Below are 19,294 nucleotides of genomic sequence, written 5' to 3'. Positions count from 1 at the left end.
TGGACTGGGAAAATAGATTAAAGGATAAGACGGTACAATGAGCAGTGGTGTTCATTTAACGAGTTATTTTACAACTTTCAAAAAGAATAAATTCCACTGAGGAAAAAAGGGTGTAAAAGAAATGACAGCCATCCGTGGCTAAGTAAAGAAATTAAGGATAGTATCCGACTAAAAACAAGGACATATAAGGTAGCCAAACTTAGTGGGAGGATAGAAGATTGGGAAGTCTTCAAAAGACAGCAAAAAGTAACTAAAGGATTGATTAAGAAAGAGAAGATAGATTATGAAAATAAATTAGCAAAAAATATAAAAACAGATAGCAAGAGTTTCTACAGTTCTATAAAAAGAAAAAGGATGGCTAAGGCAAACGTAGGTCCTTTAGAGGATGAGACTGGGAAATTAATGGTGGGAAACATGGAGATGGCAAAAATGCTGAACAAATATTTTGTTTCAGTCTTTACGGTAGAGGACACTAAGAATATCCCAACACTGGACAAACAGGGGGCTCTAGTGGGGGAGGAGCTAAATACGATTAAAATCACTAAGGAATTGGTACTCGGTAAATTAATGGGACTCAAGGCGGATAAATCCCCTGGACCTGATGGCTTACATCCTAGGGTCTTGAGGGAAGTGGCAGTAGGGATTATGGATGCTTTGGTAATAATTTTCCAAAATTCTCTGGACTCGGCAAAGGTCCCGGCAGATTGGAAAACTGCTAATGTAACACCCTTATTTAAAAAGGAAATTATAGACCAGTTAGCCTAACATCTGCGGTGGGTACAATTTTGGAGTCTATTATTAAGGAGACAGTAGCGGAACATTTGGATAAACATAATTTAATAGGACAAAGTCAGCATGGCTTTACGAAGGGGAAGTCATGTCTGACAAATTTGCTTGAGTTCTTTGAGGACATAACGTACAGGGTGGATAAAGGGGAACCAGTGGACGTAGTGCATTTAGACTTCCAGAAGGCATTCGACAAGGTGCCACATAAAAGATTATTGCTCAAGGTAAAGAATCATTGGATTGGGGGTAATATTCTGGCATGGGTGGAGGATTGGTTATCTAACAGGAAGCAGAGAGTTGGGATAAATGGTTCATTCTCGGACTGGCAACCAGTAGCCAGTGGTGTTCCGCAGGGGTCGGTGCTGAGTCCCCAACTCTTTACAATCTATATTAACGATTTGGAGGAGGGGACCGAGTGTAACAGATCAAAGTTTGCAGATGATACAAAGATAGGAGGGAAAGTAGAGAGTGAGGAGGACATAAAAAACCTACAAGGGGATATAGACAGGCTGGGTGAGTGGGCAGAGATTTGGCAGATGCAATACAATATTGGAAAATGTGAGGTTATGCACTTTGGCAGGAAAAATCAGAGAGCAAGTTATTATCTTAATGGCGTGAAACTGGAAAGTACTGCAGTACAAAGGGATCTGGGGGTCCTAGTGCAAGAAAATCAAAAAGTTAGTATGCAGGTGCAGCAGGTGATCAAGAAGTCCAACGGAATGTTGGCGTTTATTGCTAGGGGGATAGAATATAAAAACAGAGAGGTATTGCTGCAGTTATATAAGGTATTGGTGAGACCGCACCTGGAATACTGCATACAGTTTTGGTCTCCATACTTAAGAAAAGACATACTTGCTCTCGAGGCAGTACAAAGAAGGTTCACTCGGTTAATCCTGGGGATGAGGGGGCGGACATATGAGGAGATGTTGAGTAGATTGGGACTCTACTCATTGGAGTTCAGAAGAATGAGAGGCGATCTTATTGAAACATATAAGATTGTGAAGGGGCTTGATCGGGTGGATGCTGTGAGGATGTTCCCAAGGATGGGTGAAACTGGAACTAGGGGGCATAATCTTAGAATAAGGGGCTGCTCTTTCAAAACTGAGATGAGGAGAAACTTCTTCACTCAGAGGGTAGTAGGTCTGTGGAATTTGCTGCCCCAGGAAGCTGTGGAAGCTACATCATTAAATAAATTTAAAACAGAAATCGACAGTTTCCTAGAAGTAAAGGGAATTAGGGGTTACGGGGAGCGGGCAGGAAATTGGACATGAATGTAGATTTGAGGTTAGGATCAGATCAGCCATGATCTTATTGAATGGCGGAGCAGGCTCGAGGGGCCGATTGGCCTACTCCTGCTCCTATTTCTTATGTTCTTATGAAATTCCAGGCACGCAGCCCATTGGAATGTGTGCCCAGGATACCCACACTACGAGCAGCACTACCCGCCCGGGATTGCAGAATCACCCCATTGTATAAGGAAATAGATACAAGACTCTTCCTGGCCTTTCCTTCTCTCCTCCCTCCAACCAACTCCATGAATGCCTTACAGCATTCCATAATTGTGTATTAGAGGAAGAAGGTTATAACTTTTAAAAGATTCTTTAAGGCGACAATATGAATTTTAGAAATGTTTAGTGATCTGTTATATCGTTATAATATTCAGCATCAAACTGCACAGGAAATAATCTTGCAGACATTACGTAACAGAGATGGTGTATTCAACAGCTGCGAAGACAGCTTTGTATTCAGTGTGTTACATGAGTGATGTAAGTGTGGACATTCCCATGAGAGAAAGTACTTCTGTAACATTTTGTAAGCAGAGCAACATTTCCTTTGATGTGTGTTGCATTTTTAAGCATGCTCTTTTCTTCCCTGATCTACACATCCTGCAGTGGAGACGGTGATTTGCTCCCAAGCTTCTGTCAGTGGTACTCTGAGCTGGCAGCTAAGAGACTCTGGCTGGAGCATGATTGTATTTCTGATATTTCCTTCTTCACTGGTGGTGGGTGGAGGGCGAAGGGGGCAGGGGGGGTTGGTGATACTTGCCTCTGTGCCTCCCTGCAGCACCGTAGTTCTGATCAGGAACCTGTGCCTTTCACTGCAATGGCTTAACAAATCACTAAACATTTCTAAAATTCATATTGTCACCCTAAGGAATCTTAACACATCAAGGTATCATAATACTGCTGTACTATGATACGCATTCTTTAATTAAAGTATCATTCATATCTGTAAAATGGAATCAACATTTTAAATGATGCTTGATTGCTAATTTGATGGACTTAGTCTGCAGCGGAGAGAATGGAGTGGGTTCAGTAGGATGTATTTTTTTCCTCCAGTTTTCTCCACTTCTGTCTTAAAGGTACCGGTATGAGCGACTACTCACTAAGACAAATTCATATGAAACTGACCCTGATGATAGCTGGGGGCACAAAAAAACTTGGAAGAATTGCAGCAGGGTTCCAACAGGCACCATGCAACAGCAACCATGGTAATGGCTGCTGTTAGAAAATTCACTGCCTCCTGCCCTCTGCTGGTCAGGCTTGCCTGAGCATTGGGCCAGTTAGTAGCACTCTCACCTCTGAGTCAGAAGGTTGTGCATTCAAGTCCTACTCCAGAGATTTGCGCACATAATCTAGGCTGACACTCCTGTGCAATACTGAGGGAGTGCTGCACTGTCAGAGGTGCCATCTTTCAGATGAGACATTAAACCGACATGTCCACTCAGGTGAACGTAAAAGATCACTATTTCGAAGAAGAGCAAGGGGAGTTCTCCCCAGTGTCCTGACTAATATTTATCCCTCAACCAACATGGCTAAAAACAGATTATCTGGTCATTATCACATTGCTGTTTGCGGGAACTTGTTCTCTGCAAATTGGCTGCTGCGTTTCCTACTTTACAACGGTGACTACACTTCAAAAAGTACTTCATTGGCTGTAAAGCACTTTGGGAAGTCCTGAGGTTGTGAAAGGCGCTATATAAATGCAAGTCTTTCTTTCTCTTTAACTCAAGCCACCCCCTTTTTTTGCCATTATTTTGAAAATTGGAGCTGAAATGTCAGAGGTTGCAACAGGTGCAACCTGAGTCACAGACAGTAAAGAGAAGCCACAGGATCTATATTCGGCTAAACCATACGTACAGTCTGCGGTTTGTGAGGTATCTCACGAGTAAAGTTCTGGTTTGTGTGAAATGTAAATTCGTGCATAATCACAGAGCTGCTCGAGACTTTTATTACCTGCTTTTTGACTGATTTCCCATCAGTTTTCCACAATCACATTAGATATGCAGTTAGAGACGCGGGGACAGATTGTCCTTCCATGTGATTTTCCAGTGGCTGGTTAGGGTTGCCGACCCTTCCAGGATTGCCCTGGAGTCTCCAGGTATGAAAGATTAATCTCCTGGGCACTGCTGAGAGCAACCAGGAGAAAGATCATAGGGGCAGTAAAAAAAAAATGAGTGTTGTTTTTCATTTTCCTTGAACACTTTCATTTATTAGTTATAAAAATGTTGGAGAGGGAGAAAAAGGCTGTTTGACTGGTCACGGTGGTTGGGAGGTGAGAGGTCATGTGGTGAAACCTCCAGGAATACGTCCAATCTGAGTTGGCAACCCTACGACCGGCGGAAAACAAGAGCCCCAGGTCAGTCCGCTGGCTCTGTGCCACCTCCGACCTCCGGGCCCGGAAATTGGTAGTTTGGTTGGGGGGGCAGGGGTGGGAACTCAGTGTGGCAGCGGGCCAGGTTATTTTTTGTGGAGCCTGGAGGAGATCTTCTTCTCCTGGGCCCATAAAAATAAATAAAAAAAACATCTTTGGGCTCCTCTTCAGCTGACACTGGGCGGCGTGTGCTGACAGATTTTGACAAGGAGACCCTTAACAGGTCTGCCCCTCGAATTTAGCAGAAAGGCAGTAGGACCAACGCCTGTGTGGATTGGGTGCAGGCTGTGCCATTGCTAAATTGGTATGCGTTGCACCCGTTTTATGCACGAGAAACAGAAGCAACGCATATCAATTTCTACCCCTATGTGTTTAAAATGCTAAAGAATGTCTGGCAGTTAGACTGTTGTATTTTAAGAGCATTCCGTTTCAGCAATTAATCCCTGTAATATTCTATTTTAATCTCAGGGAAATATTATGAGATTCTGCGCTATTGTCTCGGGGTATCAGCATTATTACTTTGCTATTTGTTTTAATAAAGCTTGATGAGCAATCTATCTTCAAAGTATCCTTAAAAGATAGTAACATTGACATTCTCAGTCTGAGGGGGCTATGTGTAAAGCCCGCATTATGTACAGTCTCACAAAGGGAAATAAATTTAAAATAAATTTAAATAAAATAAATTTAAATAAATTTAAAACAGAAATAGACAGTTTCCTAGAAGTAAAGGGAATTAGGGGTTACGGGGAGCGGGCAGGAAATTGGACATGAATTTAGATTTGAGGTTAGGATCAGATCAGCCATGATCAGATTGAATGGCGGAGCAGGCTCGAGGGGCCGATTGGCCTACTCCTGCTCCTATTTCTTATGTTCTTATGTTCTTAAATATTAATGAAGTGAAGCTTGTGTAAAGCTCATTGCACTGTCTTCTTTAACAGAAGAAAGAATAAGTTAACCCTTTATGGATTGTTTCTAGATCCCCTGGCATTGCTCATAGTAACTAATAGGATATGCTGTTTTATAAGGATAGGGACATTATATATATGAATGTACAATGTATTATGCTCCTAAGTTGTACCCCTTTAAGGCCACAATGTCTAATTGCAGTAAATATGTCCAAGGTTAAGTAAACAATGAGATTTTTTTTTCTTTTGAGATTGGCAGCTGGTTGTAAATTCCTGGCTCCTCCCCAAGGTCAGAAGAATCCAACATTAAATGATTGGTTTTCTTTTTAAAAAATGTTTGTTTTGCATCTGTAACAGAGTGTGATGCCTGGAGTGTGACGGATAAATGCTAGTCAAAAGACTTTTTTTATATGTAAAAGATTTCACTGAATAATACCTAGTAGTGCCTGATGCGTTTGCTTCTGTAAATGATTTAACTGTAAATAAATTTGATTGGCTATTTTAGCCTGTATGAAGTGAATATTTTCAAAATACTATGCAAACTTCAGGGAGTGCTGTTAATGCTAAATAGGGTAATTGCACACCATCTGATCACAAGGGATGCAACACACTTGTGGGTAGCCTGGCGCAACCATTAGTACATGGAAACAGGCCATTCGACCCAACCAGTCCGTGTTGGCATTTACCCTCCACACGAGCTAATATTCCTAATCACATTTACCCAAATATCTTCAACCCCTTTTCCTTCATTCACTTATCCAAACTTGAATGTTGACATAGTTTCTGCCTCAACCAATAACCCTGGAAGTGAATTCCACAATGTCTCAACTCTCTGTGTAAGGAATTTCTCCTGCCATCTTGTTCTAAGTCTCCTACATTTAATCTTGTATCTATGGCCCCTCGTTCTTGACCCCTCATCTACTGGAAACAGTCTGTTTCTATCTACCCTGTCCCATCCTTTCATAATTTTAAACAATTCTATCATATCACCCCATAATCTGCATTGTTCTAGTGAAAAAATACCCAATTTTTCAAGTTTTCATATTTGTATTTCCTCATAACAGGCAGCGTCCCAGTGAATCTGCAGAGTACCCTCTCTATAGCCTCAATATCTATCCTATAATGTGGAGCCCAATACTGCACACAATACTTTAATTGAGGTTTTATTAAGGTTTTATATGGGCTCATCGTTAGTTCTTGGATTTTATATTCTACCTTGTGATAAAACCTAAAATTACATTAGCTTTTTTTTAAAGCCTTATCAACCTGAGGTGCTGTTTTAAAGAGCCCACTTCCATTCAGAATATAACTACTGCTGTTACTTTTTTAACCAAAATGCATCACCTCACACTTACTGATATTGAATTTCATCTGCCTATTTTTTAGCACATTCCACAATCTTATCCCTTTGCAGCTTCTTTTGGTCTTCTAAAGCATTGACTATACCTCCTATTTTGGTATCTGCAAATTTTGCCACCACTCTCTCTAGGCCTATATCTAAATCATTGATATACACAGTGAACAGAACTGGCCCTAGAGCTGAACCCTGTGGGACACCACCACCCACTTCCAACCATTCTGTTTTCTCCCTTCTAACCAATTATTATTCCAGTTTTCTATCCTCCCCCTAATTCCACACCCATTGTCAGCTGTGGCTCAGCGGTAGCACTCTCTCCTCTGAATCAGAAGGTTGTGGGTTCAAGTCCCACTCCAGAGACTTGAGCACAAAATTTAGGCTGGCACTCCAGTGCAGTACTGAGGGAGTGCCATATGGTCGGTGGTGCTGTGTTTCGGATGAGATGTTAAACCGAGACCCTGTCTGCCCTTGCAGGTGGATGTAAAAGATCCCATGGCACTATTTTGAAGAAGAGCAGGGGAGTTTGCCACAATGTCCTGGCCAATATTTATCCCTCAACCAATATCACTAAAACAGATTATCTGGTCATTATCACATTGCTGTGCGCAAAATTGGCTGCCGTGTTTCATACATTACAACAGTACGTCAAAGGTACATCAAAGTACCTTCAAAAGTACATCATTGGAGCGCTTTGGGACGTCCAGAGGTGGTGAAAGGCACTATATAAATCCAATTCTTTCTTTTCTTTAATCTCCTCAAGTAACTGTAACAGTAGAGAGAAACCAGATCACAAATAATTTACACCACAAGCTATGGGATGCAAAGTTAATAGTATAAACAAGGACAGATGACCAGGAATCAAACATTTGAATTAAATATGCCGAGCATTCAAGACCTGCCACTGAACGTGCAAAGCATTTTTTAAACCAGACTTTGGAAAACCAGACTTTTTCTGTCTGCTTTTCAGTTACCAGAATTATTGAGTGGTCAGATCCTAAACCATGCTATAGTTCTAGAGGCAGGAGCGATGGTGCATAAAAGATTGCCACTGGTTTTCTCTGGCTTATTGCTGCCAATTGGCAACTCATCAAGCTGCTTTCAACCTTATCAGTGTTTAAGTGGTTTATACATGCTCACTTAATACTGAAACAGGCCTGTTATCAATGAGTGATTTATTGCCACCTATGATAAGCTTCAGATCATTTGCTGTGTTATATTAATAATATTTTTCACTGCTACTCTCTCTGTGACAGTTTGTTATAATTATAATAGGCTTTGGTGACAAACTGTTTCATTTGCCTCTTTTAATAAACCCTTAAGTTCATCAAACAAAAAAATCCAACAAAAATCCAAGACTCTTTCTGGAGGGGCACAACCAACAAAACTCAAATCATAAAAAGGAGAAAGGAAACTAAACAATTTAAATAACAATATTATTTTCTGCGTCGACTATACATCCCAGTCCCTGTGGTGCCCACCGGTTGCAGAAGGCCTCAAGCATACCGGCAGACACTGCGTGCTCCTTCTCCAGGGCCACCTTTCATTTGCAATATTATGAATTGTGCCCATTCTGATATTGCAAGTGCAAATAGATTTGAGATTTTAAGTAAAAGTGACTGGATGACATAGTGGGATGTCGTCCATTGCCCCTTTCACCCCTCGATCCCGCGTTTAAGCCTAGTCCATGGAGGTGAGATGAATGTCTGTTTTCCCTGTTAACCCTTGAGGGCCTTATGTGAAAGAAGATTGGTTAGTCTCATCCCAGTTCCCAATGGGCATGGGTCACATCACAAAACTGCTTATAATTCAACACAAATTAGCCATAAATTAATAAAAGAAAAATACTGTGGATGCTGGAAATCTGAAATCAAAACAGAAAATGCTGGAAACACCCAGCAGGTCAGGCAGCATCTATGGACAGAGAAACAGAGTTAATGTTTCAGGTCCATGACCGTTCATCAGAATTAGAAGATGTTAGAGGTTAACAGTTTTTAAGCAAGTACAGAGCCATGGGGGGAGGGAGGAAAGAACACGGGAAGGTCTGTGAGGGGGTGGTGTTAAATGACAAAAGGGATGATGGTTCATGGCAAAAAGGGGGTGGTAATGGGACAAGTAAAGAAACAAAAGCTGGTTCCTGAGGAAGTGTGAATGGTTACAGCAGAAGAGCAGAGGGGGAGGGAAGCATGGAAAACTATGCTGTGAGTAAATGATGAGTAAAATTGATAACCTCACTCAGGGATTGCAATAGAATGTGGGAAATGGAAAAATTCACTTTGCTGCAATAGCGTTGTCCCATTGAGGTTGGGAAGAGGCACATTGCTGGAGAGAATAAAAGGAATAGAAGGTCACATTATACCTGAAATAAAAGCAGAAAATGCTAGCAAAGCTGGACGAGAATTCAAAGCGAGTCAAGAATAGGGATAAAAAAAAACTGAAAATGCAAAAAATCTGAAATGAGAAAAGAACATTCCTAAGATATACATTAGGCCCATCATCGCCTGGACGAGAAAAGATGGGTAAACTCTTCCAAGTATGCCAGTATTGGAGAAATCGTGCTCCCCTTTTCAAAATGATGCTTTTTGTCTCTTTTGTGCTGTCCCTTCCCCTTCTTGTTTATGACCTCCCTTTTAAAAAACAATTAATCAGTTCTGTAAAGCGGCTGTGATGAAGAACTCTGTCCCCAAAACAAGAAAGAGTAAGAAAGTCTGGAGCAAAATACTGAGGATGTTGGAAATCTTAAATAAAAACGGAAAATGCTGGAGAAGCTCAGCAAGTCAGGCAGCATCTGCGGAGAAAGAAACAGAGTTAACATTTCAGGTCGAAGACCTTTCGTCAGAATCTGTCTCTGACGAAAGGCCATCGACCTGAAACGTTAACTCTGTTTCTTTCTCCGCAAATGTTGCTTGACTTGCTGAGCTTCTCCAGCATTTTCTGTTTTTATTTAAGAAAGTCTGGAGTTCATCAAGTCTATTCCATTGAGAGTCTATGTTGGTTATTTTAATGTGAACTTCTGCCTTCCCCCACCACCTGTTGAGCTCATATTTTAAGGAACACTAGGTTCCTTCCTGTACCGCTGTTGAAAATATAATCCAGCAGTGCTATTAATATCTTTATAACGTTCAATCCCTCTTCTCAATCGGTAGCAATCCAGGTCCCCTTTTAAGGTGTCAATGATCCTGAATCAGCCACCTTCTCTGGGAATCTGTTCCACATGTCTGTTATCCTTTGAGAAAAATCATTTTTCTAACCTCTAACCTTGATCAAGGCTTCTGAATCTTGTACTTGCATCCAATAGACTTATGTTCAAAGTCCAAGTTAATTTACTTATTTCATCCTTATCTATATCTTTGACTATTTGCAAGCCCTGCATCACGTTTCCATTCAGTCTTCATTTTCGGAGCATTAGTCAATTTAGTCGCTTTGTTTTTTTTCCCATGAATTAGTGGCCCGAGGCCTGGGATCATCCTGGTCACTCTTGGTCTGAATCCTTTTCAATGCGTCCATATACTTTTGAGGTATGGTGACCAAAACTGCATACCATATGCCAGAACTGTCCTCACAATTAATCTGTAAATTGGCAGTATAACTTGCTCCGACTTGTAGTTCAATGCCCTCCAGAACTATCCCAAAACAGTCCCCACCACTTAAGCCGCCCACGTTTAAATCAGACAAGAGTTTAAGTCGGGCAAAAAGCACTAACCATTTTTCATTTCCAGCATAGTCAATTACAAACTCGCCTTGTACACGTGTTAAGCGTTCCATGAATTTTGGGCAGAAACAGGTGCTTACTCAGTAGTTCGCACCTCGTTAAAATCCCCTCTAGCTGGGGTCGGGTTACAGCTTGCACTACTCGTGCTGACTGCAGTAACAAACATGCTCAATAAGTAAATCGCACCTTGTTAAGGTCATAATTACCTTCTGCACTTAATCCCCTCTAAGTGGTGTGGGGTTACAGCTTCAGTAGTGATTTGCTACAGTCTGGTTCCACAGTAATAGCGCTACGCCTTTAAACCGTCCAATGCACATAGTGGGCAAATCATATTAGCACCAACGCACGCACTATATGCAGTGGGGACTGTACCTTTATTGATAACTACTTCATACTAAGCAAATGATTTAGGGCATGATCAATGATCACTCTTAAATCCTTTTCGTTTTCAGCCTCTGCCAGAGTTATTTTTACTGTTCCCTGTTTCTATATATATTGCCCTACATTTGTCCATGTGAAAATACATCTATATCTCAGTCCACCTACATAAAAGTGGTCAAAGACTCTCTGAAGATTATGCATCTCCTTTCTACTCATTACTTTCCCCCATAACTTCATGTCATTAGCAAATTTATTAATATGACTATGGATACCTCGTCCACTAACTTAGATACTTTCTCAAATAATTCCAGTAGGGACTGGTAGGAAGATTTTGTATTATATTTTGTATGATTTTAGAAAGACAGGTAAATGGGATTTAATAATGGGCTTCAGCTAGCTACCTGGGCAAAGTCGATTGCACCTGTTGCAATGGTAACTAATAGTAACTGGTTGGCCAACCAAACTGTGTGGCAATGGGAGATTGATTTTCTTTGTGTCAAAACCACTGTTCAGAAATTAATTAAGTCAACAGTTGTTTGAAGTTGGGACGGCAACATATGAACATAGGAACCTAGGAATTGCTAGACACAAAAGACCAAGGTCCATCTAGTTCGCCTTTTGCTATGGTGGTAGTCATATGATACAACAATAATGGAGTTGTTGACTAATCATAGCAATCATTCTCTCTCAATTAGTCTAAAACAGCTCCAGACATGAGGTGAGGAAAATCCCAGTGTTGGAGAGCTTGGGGAACCATAGGTACAAAGTCACCTGTTACTCCCAATCACGTTACACTTCCCACATGTCATGTCTCAAATTACTCACATACTGTATCCCAAAATGTTATTCTCTGAAAGAAATCTATCTAATTTGCATTTGAATGAATCAATTCTATCTGTTTCCACCGTCTCCCTAGGGAGCCTGGTCCATAGATTTACCAGTTGCTCACTGAAATAATGGGCTCGATTTTAAAACAAAAGTTTGGGTGCGTTGGGGGCGGGGGGGGGGGGGCAAAGACAATCAGCTTTTCGAGGAGCGGGCAGAAATCCCAGCTGCAAGACACCAAAGAACGCACGACCCAGAACCATCTGGGTGTGCGCGCAGTTCCCGAACCCTGAAGTCCCGCCGGCAATTAAAGCCAGCGGGATGATATTTAAAGCAGTAATTGAACTATTTAAAGTAGTTCAAAAATGAATAAACGTAAATTTAGAATGAAGGCAAGCGATTTCAACGCTGCCTCAAAACGTTTCCCGTGCTGTGTGAGACACGGCATTGGGAAGTCGTCGGGTGTCAGCCGGCAGCCATTTGGACATTTAAATCCCTGTTTGACAGATGGGGATAAAAGGTGAGTTATCGCAGCAGGGCACTCAGTTCTCTCAGACAAACCTTTGGCTGGGAGATCTTTGTGATTAGACTGAAAATTCTTGGTTTCCACTCAGAATGGTTCTGTTTACACATATTTACCAACTTTTCGGACCCCCTCAAACTGACACCATCAGGATGGGGAGGGGGTGCGATGGCTGCATTCATCAGTACATCCGAGGATGAGGAACATCACCATCCTCGCCAGGCACGGCGTGCACTTCCGCCACTTGTAGCTCCACAACACAGTGCTGCGCCACAGGCACCTGCACAAGAGCACAGAGGGCAACAACAGAGGGAGCGACGTCGCAGGAGGCACTACCCTCGTCAGAGGGTCTATAGACCGAGGCTCAACTTCCTGGACCTCTCTGAGGAGCAGTGCATACGGAGGCTGAGAGTGAACATAAGAAATAGGAGCAGGAGTAGGCCATCCGGCTCCTCGAGCCTGTTCTGCCATTCAACAAGATCATGGCTGATCTTCTACCTCAACTCCATTTTCCTGCACTATCCCCATATCCCTTGATGCCTTTACTATCTAGAAATCTATCGATCTCTGTTTTGAATGTACTCAATGACTGAGCCTCCACAGCCCTCTGGGGTAGAGAATTTCAAAGATTCACCACCCTCTGAGTGAAGAACTTTCTCCTAATCTCAGTCCTAAATGGCCTACTTTTTATTCTGTGACCCCTGGTTCTAGACTCCCCAGCCAGGGGAAACATCCTCCTTGCATCTATCCTGTCGAGCCCTGTAAGAATTTTGTATATTTCAATGAGATCACCTCCCATTCTTCTAAACTCTCGAGAATACAGGCCTAATCCACTCAATCTCTCCTCATACGACAATCCTGCCATCCCAGGAATCAGTCTGGTGAACCTTTGTTGCACTCCCTCTATGGCAAGTATATCCTCTCTTAGGTAAGGAGACCGAAATTGTACACAATACTCCAGGTGCGGTCTCACCAAGGCCCTATATAATTGCAGTAAGACATCTTTACTCCTGTACTCAAATCCTCTTGTAATAAAGCCAACATACCATTTGCCTTCCTAATTGCTTGCTGCACCTGCATGTTAGCTTTCATTGACTCATGTACAAGGACACCCAGGTCCCTTTGAACATCAACATTGCTCAATCTCTCACCATTTAAAAAATACTCTGCATTTCTGTTTTTCCTACCAAAGTGGATAACTTCACATTTTTCCACATTATATTCCATCTGCCATGTTCTTGCCCACTCACTTAGCCTGTCTATATCCCCTTGAAGCCTCTTTGCATCCTCCTCAAAACTCACATTCCCACCTAGTTTTGTGTCATCAGCAAACTTGGAAATATTACATTTGGTCCCCTCATCCAAATCATTGATATAGATTGTGAATAGCTGGGGCCCAAGCACCGATCCCTGCAGTATCCCACTAGTCACAGTCTGCCAACCTGAAAAAGACCCATTTATTCCTACTCTCTGTTTTCTGTCTGTTAACCAATTCTCAATCCATGCCTGTATATTACCTCCAATTCCATGTGCTCTAACTTTGTTCACCAACCTCCTGTGTGGGACCTTATCGAAAGCCTTCTGAAAATCCAAATACACCACATCCACTGGCTCCCCCTTATCGAGTCACCAGGTGGTCGCAGACATCTGCAGCCTCCTTCATGCCGAGCTGCTCCCGGCTCGGCCTGGTGACATCTGATTGCCTATCACTGTTAAAGTGACCACTGCCCTCAACTTCTTTGCCTCCGGATCATTCCAGGGTGCCACCGGTGACATCGCCGGGGTCTCTCAGTTGTCTGAACACAAGTGCATAAGGCAGGTCACCGATGGTTTGTTTCGCAGGGCCTCGCAATACGTCAACTTCCCCGTGAACGACCTCAGCCGGATGGAGAGGGCAGCGGGATTCCACACTGTGGCGGGCTTCCCATGTATACAGGGTGAAATCGATTGCATGCATATAGCAATCCGAGCACCTCCACACGAGCCAGGCCTGTTCATCAACAGAAAGGGTTATCACTCCATCAACACTCAGCTCATTTGTGACCACCGCAAAAGATTTCTTCACGTGTGCACCGGATTCCCTGGCAACTGCCACGATTCCTTCATTCTGAGGGATTCCAATACCCTGAACCTCTTCCACACACCAAACACCCTTAAGGGCTGGCTCCTCGGGGACAAGGGATACCCCCTGCACACGTGGCTCATGACGCCTCTGAGGAACCCCATCAGCGAGCAACTGCGTTGATATAACGACAGCCACATCGCCACCAGGTCCATAATTGAACTTGCGATAGTAGTGCTGAAGATGCGATTTCGGTGCCTCGATTGTTCTGGGGGAACGCTTCAATACGCACCAGCCAGAGTGGGTAGTAGTGTTGTGTTTTGCACAACATAGCGCAACAGAGAGGGGTACCGGTTGATAAGGCCCCATGCCCTCATCCACCATCCACGTCTGCAATGGAACTTTCAGCAGGAGCAGCAGGAGGAGGAGGAGCAGGAGGAGGAGGAGGAGGAGGAGCAGGAAGAGGAGTAGGAGGCCAGACCCATGGGCAGAGCAATGGCTCACCTGGTTGCTCATGAGGCCAGGGAGTCACTCATATGTGAACGGTTCTCATAAGATCACAAAGTAAGAATACCTGTTCTTGCACCACCTGGAAAGAGCAGCGCCAGCACCAGCGACCCCCCCCCCCCCCCGCACAAAACAGTTCTGCAACTACAATATACCCACTGTAAAGTTACCCACTGGGTGGCATCAAGTGTCGCCTTTCATGATGAAGCACATGAAAAGGCGCTATCATAAAAGCCAGTCAAGAATGGGCAAGACGTGGCAGTAGTGGTGTGAATGATAACATTTAATGTGGCTTTAACAAAACCAAATATAAATGAAAAACATGACAGTCTGTCAGATACCCTTGTGCATACCCTTTGTGATCACAAATCCTTAGCCTTTCTCTTCCTACTGCTTCTACGAGGTGCATCCCCTGTGGCTGCAGCAGAGGTAGTGGCAGATTGCTCATGTCCATGGCTGGACTGCTTAGGTGCTTTCTGCCTACACCCTCTGGGTTTTGGAGCCCGTGAGGGCCCCTCCAAAGACTGCTCCACCTGCACCCGTGCAGGGGCAGACTTGGCCACCTGGAGAGGAGGCACCATTGCGGGTACTGGTTGAGAGGGGGGCAACAGGTGAGACGTGGGAGCGCTTTGAGTGGCGTGCCCACTTCCATGTCCCCTTTCGCCATCATCCCTCTCCTGGACCAGGCCCATCCTCCTTTTAAAGGATGGCCCCTGGGATTCAGCATCTGCGTCCAGCCGAGCAGAGCCTGGAGAGGAGTGCGCCCACCGACGCGGACTCTCCACAGCTGCCCCTGCCACCAGTGTTTGCTCCTGCTCACTTGTGTGTGGTGATTCACCAGGTGCCAACCCAACTAAGTGACCACTAGGACCCACCGAGGTGTGAGTATCTGCGCTGGTGGATGGCTTGCTAAGATGTGACGGTGCGCCCTCAGAGGCCGGGAGCTCCTCTGAGGAATCGCCCTCTCCCATCACTGCGGTCATTGAATGGCCTGTAAGAGAACAGAAGGCAATATTAAGCATCATCACAGATGTGTCATATTGCGAAGAGCATACTGAGGTGTTCAACATGCCAAGCATTGCTAACATCAATTCATGTTGTGTGTGATGAATGTTAATGTTGTGTCACCAGACATTTCAGGGGTGTCAGTCTCGCCATCCCCGGCAGACAGGTAATCGAGAATGCAGCTGATCTGCAGAGCCTCCTCCTCCCCGTGTGTGAGGACCGCTATTTGTTGTGGCCCCCCCTCCAGTCCTCGCCCTCTCGCGTGCATTTTGCGCACTCTTCTTCTAGATGGGGAGAAAGTACAGACGTGTGAGTGAGTGAGGGTGAGGTGGTCAGCCAATGAATGCCTTAGTTTGGGTGAGGCTGACCATGAAAGAGATGCATCAGAGGGTGAGTATGAGACAGAGACATCACATTGGATGAGGATTGGGGTGAGTGGTAGTGGTGGGGTCACAAATGGGGAGGTGAGGAAGTGCTCAGGAAGTGCAGGTAAGTTGAGGATGAGCCTTAAGTGGGTGTGAGGAGTGATGTGATGGAGTAGTCTTGGCAGTGCAGAGTGAGTTGGCGGGGTGGGGTGGGAAGATGTGCAACACGGGAATGCAGGAGAATCAGTAAATGTACTCACTTTTGCTGACCTAGTTAGGTCATTGAAACGCTTCCTGCACTGGACCCAAGTGCGGCAGATGTTGCTACTGCTGGTGACCTCCTCTGCCACTTCGAGCCAGGCCTTCTTGGTGGCAGAGGCAGGGCGTTTCCTCCTGTCGGCCGGGTAAAATAGTTCTCTCCTCCTCCTCACCCCGGCCAGTAGCAGCTGTAGTGAGGCATTGCTGAATCTTGGAGCAGCCTTGCCCCTCTGCTGCTCCATTGGGACTTTTTGATCCAGCAAAATCCATTGGAGCAACGGCCCTTTAAATCTAGGCACTGCAGCTGACAGCACAGTCCACCCAATGCGCAGCTTTCGGACGGCAAACCCGGAAACAAGATTAATGGCCACCAATTAAGTTGTGATCGCGTGGGGAACGGTAAGTTTTTATTATTTGCTTTTGCCGAGCGCTCATTGACCCCCCCTCCCGCTGCCATCCCGCCGCCTTATTAAAATCATGCCCACTGTTTCTGCAGATTAGTTTTGAATTTAGCCCCCTTTGAGCACAGGCCATGTCCTCTGGTTCTACTGTTCTGGATAAGGTGAAACAGCTGGTCATGGTCTACATTATCTCGCCCCTTTAGAATCCTAAAAGCAGGATTTTTTTTCAATCTCAACCTTCTCTTTTCCATTGAGAACATGCCCAATTTTACATAATCGCTCATAATCCAATCACTCCATCCTTTCAATCCTTTTCTATATCCTTTCAATAGCTGCAATGTCCTATTTATACTGTGGTGACCAGAATTGGACACAATATTCTAAATGCGATCGCACCACTGATTTATAAAGTGGCAGGTTTACCTCACTATTTTGGATCAATATTCACCGATTAATATATCCCAACATCTAATTTGCTTTACTCACTGTCACCGAGCATTGGTGCGATAGCTTCAATTTATAATCTATCAGGACTCCCAGACCTCTTTCATTTTCCATACACATTATTTTCTTTCCTTTTAAATAATAGTCGCTTCCTGGATGTTTTGTTGCCATGTTGCATTTCTTCACATTGAAATTCATCTGTTACCTGTCTGCCTAATTCCCAAGTATTTTCAAATTCTCCTATATCGTATCCTGTTCAGGTTTACAGTTTACCACCTTCATTAGCTTTGTATCATCTGCAAATTTAGCTACTGTGCTTGTGACTCTTAGCTCCAAATCATTTTGAAATGTTGATATATGCATATTAACAGAGGATGGAATAGACAAATCCAATGACTCTGATTGCTGAACGATTAATTTAAGATGTTTGCAGGAACCCAGTAATACCTAGATATTAATACCCATCTTGTAAGGTGTAAGAGCTACCTTCAAAGGCATTGTTGTATTTGAAAGAATTATCATGCTATCATGTCCTCACATCCACTGGAGACCTGAACTCCATAGATTGGAACTTTGTTTCATGCATGTACAACTTTGCATTGTGAATGTATATGAAAGACTTTTGCATCCAAGAGTCCTGTTGCTTATAAATCTAATAAATACATTCGAAGGGTATTTTAACCCCGTGTGGACTGATTCTATCTTTATTGTGTTAAGTATTATACATTCAGTAACTTTCTGTTCCTTACTGCTTGGTGTATTATTCAATCTGTAAATAAATCTGTCAGCTTTAGCCTGTATACAGTTATTTAACACTGTGGTATTTTTCTGCCTTTCAAAAGGAGCAAGGAAAATATGGCAGGCACTCCATGTGATCTCCAATGGCCGATATCACAATAAAAGGGTAATTGTTAATCTTGGACAATCTGCCTCTGACATGGTATGTATAAGGACACAAGTTATAGTTTATAGGAAACCTGGCCTACTTATGGAAACCTCTTTTTACTATGAAGACACGACAGGGAGAGTAACATGGTGGCCATGACATTAGAAGAAGAGATCAAAAAAGGTATAAAAACATTTAAGATGGAAAGGGGGGAGATAATTGATAAACTAATCCAACTTAGAGAGGATAAAACCCCTGGTCTGGATAGATTGCATCCAGGCATATTAAAAAAAGTTAGGGAAGAGATAGCACTATTACATCTATATAAAAATTCAGAAGATTGGAGAACAGCTAATGTGATTCCTATGTTTAAAAAGGGAGATAGAACAAGCCCAGGAAACTATAGACCAATTAGCTTAATGTCAGTGGTAGGAAAGATAATGGAATCCTTACTCAAAGATGTAATAGGAAAACATCTAGAAACTGAAAATATAATAACGAATAGTCAGCATGGATTTCAAAAGGGAAGGTCATGCTTGACCAGTCTTATTGAATTCTTTGAAGAAGTAACAGAAAGGGTAGACAAGTGTAATGTAGTTGATGTAATATATTTGGATTTTCAAAAGGCTTTTGATAAGGATACCGCAAAGTAGACTCATGACTAAGGTCAGAGCATGTGGAGTCAGGGGGCAAGTGGCAGAATGGATAGCAAGATGGCTACAAAACAGAAAACAGAGAGTAGAGGTTAAAGGTAGTTAATCAGACTGGCACAAGGTGGGAAGTGGTGTTCCACAAGGATCAGTGCTGGGACCACTGTTGTTCACCATTAGATAAACAATTTGGACTCTGGAATCAGAAATACAATTTCAAAATTTGCGGACAACACAAAATTGGGGGTATAGTTAATACTGAGGAGGACCGCGACAAAATACAGGAAGACATTAATAAACTTGCAGAATGGGCGAGTAATTGGCAAATGAATTTTAATATAGATAAGTGTGAGGTGGTACATTTTGGTGGGAAGCATAAGGACACCACATACTCCTTGGAAAATAAGAGCCTAAATGGGTAGAGGAACATAGGGATTTGGGGGTGCAGATACACAAATCACTAAACCGAAGCAGGTTAATAAGGCCATAAAGAAAGTAAAGAACTGGGGTTCATTTATAGATGGATGGAATTGAAAAGCAGGGAAGTTATGTTAAACTTGTATTGAACCTTGGTTA

The 19,294-nt window shown here is 43.2% G+C and overlaps 1 protein-coding gene across 1 annotated transcript in view; it reads right to left on the bottom strand.

Annotated features, from left to right (window-relative positions):
- The window catches only part of kcnj6 (potassium inwardly rectifying channel subfamily J member 6), a 31,547-nt gene that overhangs the window by 4,028 nt on the left and 8,225 nt on the right, over positions 1 to 19,294 (bottom strand). The window lies entirely within an intron of this gene.

The sequence above is a fragment of the Heptranchias perlo genome, chromosome 11 (assembly GCF_035084215.1).
Source record: "Heptranchias perlo isolate sHepPer1 chromosome 11, sHepPer1.hap1, whole genome shotgun sequence".
Lineage (NCBI taxonomy): Eukaryota > Metazoa > Chordata > Chondrichthyes > Hexanchiformes > Hexanchidae > Heptranchias > Heptranchias perlo.
The sequence above is the reverse complement of the archived record's forward strand: the minus strand, read 5'-3'. Positions and strand labels throughout refer to the sequence as shown.